At 38.5% G+C, this 7,318-nt stretch overlaps 1 long non-coding RNA gene across 1 annotated transcript in view; it reads left to right on the forward strand.

The window, feature by feature from the left end:
• The first annotated feature begins 4,782 nt into the window (after positions 1-4,782).
• LOC107834672 (uncharacterized) overlaps positions 4,783-7,318 on the forward strand; it is a 3,388-nt gene continuing 852 nt past the window's right edge. The window contains exons 1-2 of the long non-coding RNA XR_001660477.1: positions 4,783-4,923; positions 5,442-5,532. This is a non-coding gene — a long non-coding RNA (uncharacterized LOC107834672). The remainder of the gene's footprint in view (positions 4,924-5,441; positions 5,533-7,318) is intronic.

Consider the following 7,318-nt stretch of genomic DNA (forward strand, 5'->3'; position numbering starts at 1 on the left):
CACAAGCTCGTTGATTTGTTGGACACTTTGGTCCGTTCGGGAAGTTGACGGAAGTCCAGAACACAGTTGATCATCAATGAACATTTCACCATTTTTAAAGCGGGTGAACCACGAGTAAACTTGAGCTTGGCACATAGCGTCATCCTTGTATACCCCTGCTTACAATCATACATCAACTGGCTCAATGGCCTTTAATTCATTCAATATCAGTAGCCACACAATATACTGAGTCAATGTCAAAGTTCTTTTTTAATGTGAGAGTGTTGGAGCAGTAACAGATCAGAATGTTGCAGGAAACCTTCTGGAGTCTCACAAACACTCAAAGACACAGAATTACAGTTATTACTAGAACTAAATCTGATTGCAAGGTTCTTTCACCTCAACAGAAGGTTTAGGTGTGTTCATATGTTAGTGTTTCAGTGTGTTAGTGAGCACATGCCATTGGTTGATTAAAACTAATCTGTTCTCAGCAAACTTTTTCTCCTACTTACCCCAAAAAACTGCAGTAAAATTCCCCAGTGTTGCTTTCAATCTTAATATTTGACACACATATACAAATATCTCACCTCCACCTGAAAAGACAGATTGTACTGACTCAAATATGAATGGAATCATAAATAATATTCCATCTTACTGCTAGAAATCAGATTTCCTGGGGTGCACAGACAGGTTCATTCCCTTGGTGCTGCCACTTCACTGCAGTCCAGCCAATTGCTGCTCCAGGTGATGTGCTGGCAGAGAGAACTGGGAGACTTTATCAAGGCCAAATGCTTACAACCCCATTTGAGATCTGACAGCATGAGCTTATTGCACCACAGTGGTTATTGGTGGGAATCATTGACAATTATCAGCACAAGTTCATTTTTATTTAATCGTCTCTCTCCACAGACTTTCCCCATGCTATTTAGCTGCCTGCCACAGCGCTGATCTCATCACCATAAACTAATGGTTTAATCTTCCAAAGCAGCGTCTAATATCAATAAAACCACTCTTACATAAAATCCATTACTGTTGCATTATTCTTCACTGTCCAACAGTATTAGATACATTATCATAGTGCTGCAGACTGTTTTACCTCACCATGCAGTAACAAATTATGAGTTGAATAATACTTAGGACTCAGAATAAGTGGAGGCTTGGCACAATACAGGAGTGCAGCCTGTGTTGCTATTTTCCATTACTACGGTCTGTATTTTAATGTAATACAGTTAAGCACGAAATGTTCTGTTTTTCTCTGGTAAGGTCTGTTAACTAGAAAATATATTTTTTATGACATGCAGTATATACATTCATACAGTGATAAAAAATAATTAGACACCCTACTAAATATTCAGGTATTATTTAGATACCTTAGTTCAAATATTGATGTTTAACCCAACTTATTTTTTTATTTATCTCTGGAAATAAGAGTGGTTTATTTCATTTCCAGAGCCAGCCTCTAAAGCTCCAGTATATAACTTTTCTAAAGAATATGTTTTTTACATATTTGTTAAGTCTGTCACCATGTCATAACAGTTTGTCATGATGAAGATAATCAACCAATCAAAGCCAGGAGGAGGGGCTTAGCGCTTTTACTCAAACTCATGTACTCAATGCTAAATGTGCAAATGGTGGAAAAACAACTTAGCATTACAGGAGAACTGTTTATCTGCCACAATCTTTGGCTATGCTAACTAGCCTGAGCATTCACAACATGCTATGCTGACAGGGAAAAGCTGTGGAGGGAGGGGGAGGAGCGACAGCACACAAGACTGTAGCTGACAGCGCTAAGACCCGCCTCCTGGCTCTCAATGGTTGATTCTAGTTTACACTGAATCTGGGAGCTTTGGGAGAAGGCAGAGGAACACTGTTTTTTCACAGATTGTCTGTCTCATAACATACTGTAATTTCTTTTTTACATGCTGCAGCTGTAACGTTAGTGAGATGCTTCTTCTAACTGTCCACCAGCGTCTGATGTCTGCCTGAGGAAAGTTTTCCCCTGACCTGGCTTACAGCCATGAGAGCTTCCAAGGGTTTCTTACATGAACTGCGCAGCATCCCTGTGAGATCAAGATCTGGGCTCACCATTTCTGAATTCTGCGGCAGTACTTGGAGGATTTTCTGGTATGGTTTTTGGTCATAGTCATGAGGAAGGTCCAGATCTGCTTCAGCATTAATGTTTTTGCATGTTTCAGTCACCCTCTGAAACATGGTTCAGTTCAGGCTGGATTCTACGATGGTTCTTAGAGCTAAGGAAGGAAGTATTGATGCAAAACCAGGTGTGCTGCTGGTTTTGCATCAGTACCAGTAGAGAATAATAAAGGTTATTCTCTGAATAACCTTTAATATCATTGTACATATGTACAGTGACAAACAATAGATTCTACTCTATAAAGGGTTGGAAGAAGCACATAATTTACTCTAGTAACAACCGGAAATTATTAATGCAGATTGAGGAAGAAGTTGGTGTTTCAGAAGGACCAGTGACACAGCTGGGATCTGTAGAGAAGGGAATAACTTATGGTACCACAGGAGGCAGCAGACTGATACTGAAAAGGTCTCAGAGATCCTGACATAAAGAATTAATGTCTGAGCAGAGAACAGGTGAGAAGGACCTCATATTAGAGCCAATCCCGGTGATCATAGACCATTATCTGACAGTAGTGAGCTTCCACCTCCATGCAATGCAGCTGGTATGACTGCCTGAAATATTATTTTTGCTTTAAATGTGCCCTCTGTTGTAGTGTTTGAACATTTCAGTATTTGGTTCATCTTTTTAAAGAACACTACCTCAGACTTCCTGGTACTTGTCTACCTTGGCAAGCTTGTCTACCTTGTGCCAGCTTTATGTTTTGCTGGCACATCTCTCCTGAAGTTTAAATTTGTGCAGTCTCTTTCTGCTTGCACCACCATTGATTTTCATATTCATCAGCATCAGGAACCCGCTGTAAACCCTGTAATGATGCTTTGGGGTTTTAGAAGATTTCAGATTTTGCTGTCTACTCTTGTTTGGTGAGATTGCTTGGACTGCCAGAATTTTATATGTTGACAGTTCTCCTGAATGTCTTCCACTTGTCCATTTACTGGACAGCGAACTTGTTGACTTCAAATTCCTTTCAGATCTCTTTAAATCTCTCCACTGATGTCTCTTTGATCTCACTGTGCTGCCCGCTCTCATTTCAACAGAATGACAGGAGCAGACCGATGCCTGAGGTCTAAAATGGGTAAAGCTATGTCAAAATACCAAGTGTCAATGTTCTCCCCATGTTTACCAGAACTGATGAGTCTGTGTGAGAGTTTAAACATTTTAACTGCAAATAAAAGTGGGAGAGGTCAAGTACATTTCTTTGTAGAAAATATATTTTTTATGACAGGATTAGAAAAGCTTATAGTATTGTTTCTTCACCTCGAATTGTGTCTTAATGTTATTTATTTTTTTATATCAGCTTTATATTAAAACTCCATTTGCCAACAGATTAGAACGACTCAGACGTCTTCACAAGGTGTCATAACTTATTCACATGACTGCATCTTCCAAACAACATTTATTTTATGATTAAACGAGTTTATTGCAAATACTTTATTACATTATGATTCCACAATATTACACAAAGACAGGCCTACAATGTAAGCCTCCTTTAATGCGATAGATTTTCATTCAGTGTCTGAGTTGGAGTTGATTTTATCCACAGAATAAAAATGATCACCATGGCAGTTTAAGCAATTCACGATCACAACGTCACTGTAGCATGAGGGAAATTAAACACCAAGAGAGAACGTGTAGGAAAGGTCATGAAGGTGTCATGATCCTGACCTGTATGGAGCAGTGATTTTGAAATTGTTTTTGTCTCCACTAATTGTTCGTGTTTCTCCCTGTTGGGAGTTGTTAGGAAAATAAAATTAAAATATGCTAGTTTTTAAACTTAACCATATGTATAATAATTTATAGAATCATCAGCATTTTAAAATAAGAACACTGGGTTCCAAGTTGCCTATATATTACTTTAGGTTTAATGCAAGAATCTGTTTTTTGATTAATTGCTCAGAAAAGGAAACAGATGCTAGGCAGTTCAGATAAAAACAGGATGGAAAAGACAAGTTCTGTCTGTTCACAAGTCAAATTCTTTAGTGATTTTCTAGGGGTAAAGAAGACACTTAAAACCTGGAGAAAAACAAAACAAGGTCTAGGTGAAAAATAAATCTCTTTCTGACAACTAGGGTCTTTGTTCAAATGTTTAGAAAGGGAGGAAGAGGAGAGACTCCAGATGTAACCGACATGAGAAAATCCTGTTTGAGAATGACCTTTGCTCTCTCTAACTTTTACTCACTCTGGACCTTTGCTCTCTCTCTCTCTCTCTCTCTCTCTCTCTTCAACTTCGGTTTTGAATACGTCTCAAAGAAGGTGACAAAATCATTTAGACCATCCCATCTAGGTAATTTGAAACTGCTTGGAGGACTAGAAGGAGAGGACACACCTTCAATGCATATATTAAAATTAGGACTACACCTCTTAATAAAAAGTCCCCATTTTATAGCAGCAAATCGAATTGCTTTGTTTGCAGCCGCACGAGCGATTCCCAAAGGCGCCTTTGCTTTTTCTCTTATTTTTGTGTTTTGTTCATTTTTCTACTTTTCTCAGGTAATTAAATGTCTGTTTTATGATTTGGACTTCTTGATGGTTTGGGTGCGATGCTGATCTGTTTTTCTATCCATTTAATTGTCTGAATAAAACTCTAGATATCTCTGACGTTGAATGGCGACTGGTTGTTCTCTGTGTGTTTTTCCACTGTGTACATTACGGAGCCCTGAATTCGGGACACAAGAGGAAAACAACGAGCAAAGAAGTTTAACATTTTATTCCTCTAATTCTTTGGTTACAGAGTCCAGTCCTCCACAGAGCAGCACCATTCACACTTCCTGTCATCAGACCTTTCAGCATAGAAGGTGCACCACAAGCCAACACCCCTTGCTAGTGTAACAAGTTTAGAAAATGTGCTTTTATTTATTTTTAGAATGTTTGAAATTTCACCAAATCCTGATTAACACTGAAGAATCCTATTTTTTTGGTAAAATTTAAAAAATGGAATAATCCAATTAATTTGGGAAAAAACAACAACCGTAACGGCAACTTAAAAAAAGGGGCCAAGAAAACAATAACGGAACAACCCCAAGGGGCACCAAGCCGCCCGAAAAAAAGGAAGAAACTTTCCTTGCCCCTGGGTAAAGTCAAGGTTTTTTTGAAATTTATAAAATAAGTGAAAGCACATGCAGCTGTGAATGTCTATGTTTTAATACATACATTTATTTTGACAAGTTCAGAACATTTTTCTTAAATATTAGAGCAGATATTGTTATTAGTTAGTCACAGAATTTCTCCATGTGCTTATCTGCTGGGGGAATTCCGACTCCTGTGAATGGAAGAGCTGCATGTTAAAGGGCTTTTTGTATTTCTGTTTGTGCAGGGCTCTGTCAGCAACCTGCATTAAAGATCAACCAGCAACTCCAGTGATCTGACTCCCTTCTTCATCTGAACACAACGCAGAACACATCAAGGTTAACCGACTGTATAAGACTAGATTATTAGTAAAGAACACTTCTAGTATACACTGGTAGTATACACTAGATTGCTTGTCAGTTGCTGAGGTACTTTCGCTCCATGTGTTTCCCCACTTTTGACATACAGGGGACTGCAAAAGAATTGAAAATATCAACATTTTTCTTAGTATGTTAAGGATGTTACTGCCATAAAATTCACACCCTGTCATTAAAAACCAAACTCATCCACACATACACTAAACAGATTACCCAACATACAGTATAAAGTTGTGGGTAAAAAAACTGGAATGACACAGGAAATAAATTTATAACATTAAAAATAGGATGAGTGAATGACAGACAGCCAAAAAACTGTTGAAATCTATCAATGTTTAGAAAGTTTTCTTATAACTATGTGCAAATAAGTATTGACTTATTCTTTTTTAACACTTTCTTAATAGCAAAGTGTTGCACACAGTTTTAGAATTAATTTTCACAAAAAAGGCCCACTGCTATAAAACTAACCAATGGCATCGGTTACAAATGCGGCTCTAAACTTCTGAACGTTCCAGTCCTGAAACCCAGATGTCAACCATGAACCAGAACCAGACAGGTGATTCAGAGAAGCGTTCTGACAAAATGACTAAGAGAGTTGCCAAAGAGCCAAGGGACACTTACAGAGAGCTTCAGAGATACCTGGAAATAACAGGCAAGGCATTTTTATGGCACAAAACTCCACAGATGAAGAAAAAACTGCTGAAACCTGTCTGAGGTTTGCTGAGAAGATTTTGAAAAAAAAAAAATCAGTCTGGTCATTGCACATGTCATATTTAGAGGTAAAATGGTTCTGTCTGTCACCCCAAATGGCCATGCCAAAAGGGAAGTCTGCAGGCGGAACATTAAAGAGAGCCACCGGCAGATTTGATAAATACTTAAGAAAAGAATGAATAAAGAAATTTACCACTACATTCTTGACTAGAATCTGAAGGTGAAAGTAGATGAGGATTACTTGCGTTTTTGCCAACATCTTGTGTAAACTTCATGTAAGTAGAAACTTTTTAAATGTATTTCCAGAAAAAAATGCTAAATTGAATCAATTCTTAACTTGGCTGCAGCGCGTTGCATTGTCCTCATTGTTTCCATGTCCACAAAGTTTATTTTCCCAGATATTTTCCTTGTTTCATCTCACACTGAATCGTTAATTTAAGCATTCACTAATGGTCCTTCAGTCTCATTTGCACAACTCATCCTGTGAACTCGCCTGCCTTTCTACCCCATGGTGACACTCATCTTCAGGATACCTTCACTAACCTGCCTATCCACCTTCCTGACAAGCTGCCTTCTCCCACTCTTCAGTTCAAATTCCTCTCAAATAAGCCAAAAGCTGTCAGTCATGAAAACGATGTTAGTCAATCAGGTTGAAGTTTCTTACGATTACACTGTCAGGAAATATAAAACCTTGAACCCTTCTGTACACATTATGTCTCTTTAATACTTCTGGATAAATTCTCAGTGCCCACCTGCTGCCTTCATGTCTACTGTCAGTTTTTATGGCTTCCCTTTTACTCTTTCCATTTCCAACGTGCTGTCTACCAGAGCTCTTATCAGCATTTCATACTCTCTCTAAATTCAACTTTTCCACTTCACTCCATCATTCCATCCCCTCATCCTCCCAGCTGCTGGGATGTGGTAACCATGACAACACAGGGCCACTCTGCTGGAGTGGTACTCAGGCTAAATGGAATGAATTGAAAGTATGTGCATGACCATTTTGGTGTGTGTGTGTGTGGGGGGGTGTGTGTGT

This window comes from Poecilia formosa, unplaced genomic scaffold, assembly GCF_000485575.1.
Source record: "Poecilia formosa unplaced genomic scaffold, Poecilia_formosa-5.1.2 Scaffold714, whole genome shotgun sequence".
Lineage (NCBI taxonomy): Eukaryota > Metazoa > Chordata > Actinopteri > Cyprinodontiformes > Poeciliidae > Poecilia > Poecilia formosa.